The sequence below is a fragment of the Pyrgilauda ruficollis genome, unplaced genomic scaffold (assembly GCF_017590135.1).
Source record: "Pyrgilauda ruficollis isolate IOZ18807 unplaced genomic scaffold, ASM1759013v1 scaffold2, whole genome shotgun sequence".
In the NCBI taxonomy this organism is placed as follows: domain Eukaryota; kingdom Metazoa; phylum Chordata; class Aves; order Passeriformes; family Passeridae; genus Pyrgilauda; species Pyrgilauda ruficollis.
Window position 1 is genome coordinate 10,519,621 of NW_024519206.1, and position 498 is coordinate 10,520,118.

Sequence of the window (498 nt, forward strand, 5' to 3'; positions counted from 1 at the left end):
AAGTGACCCTGATAGACGCGGCCGGGATGCCGGCGGGGCCCCGGGACGACCCGCGGCAACGGGGGAAGCCGCAGCCGGTGCCCGGAGCGCCGCCCCGCAGCCCCGCACCGGGGGCAGGGTGCCGCCCTGCCCCTCCATCGCCCCCGGGCACCGGCCCTGCCCCCGGCAACTCCGCCGCCCCCTCCCGGCCTCCCTCCCCGCGCCCTTCACCCCCCGCCGCCCCAGCCGCGCGCCGCCGGCTGCCCCAGGGTGGGGCGCGGGACCCGCAGCCTGGGGGGGCTCCGCTCAGTCGGCCGCGAGTTGCCCGACAGCCGCGGCCGCCCCGTCGGGATGCGCCAGCCCCGCGCGGGAAAAAAAGTTGTCCCCGCGGGAGCGGCCGGGAATCGAACTCACCCTCCCGCCCGGCGGCTTCGCCGCGGCCGCGACTCAAACTCACCCTCCCGCCGGGAGCGGCAGCGGCGGGGGGGGGCCGCCCCGCCCCCCCCCCGCCCCGCGGCG

At 81.9% G+C, this 498-nt stretch overlaps 1 protein-coding gene across 3 annotated transcripts in view; it reads right to left on the bottom strand.

Annotated features, from left to right (window-relative positions):
• The window catches only part of FAM126A (family with sequence similarity 126 member A), a 43,320-nt gene extending 42,859 nt beyond the window's left edge, over positions 1-461 (bottom strand). For 2 of the 3 annotated variants that reach the window (XM_041466354.1, XM_041466356.1), the window contains exon 1: positions 394-453. The gene's annotated coding sequence lies outside the window, so the exon portion shown is untranslated. Of the gene's footprint in view, positions 1-393 lie in introns of all 3 variants that reach the window. The other variant, XM_041466355.1, reaches the window with a different exon arrangement.
• Positions 462-498: the final 37 nt, after the last annotated feature.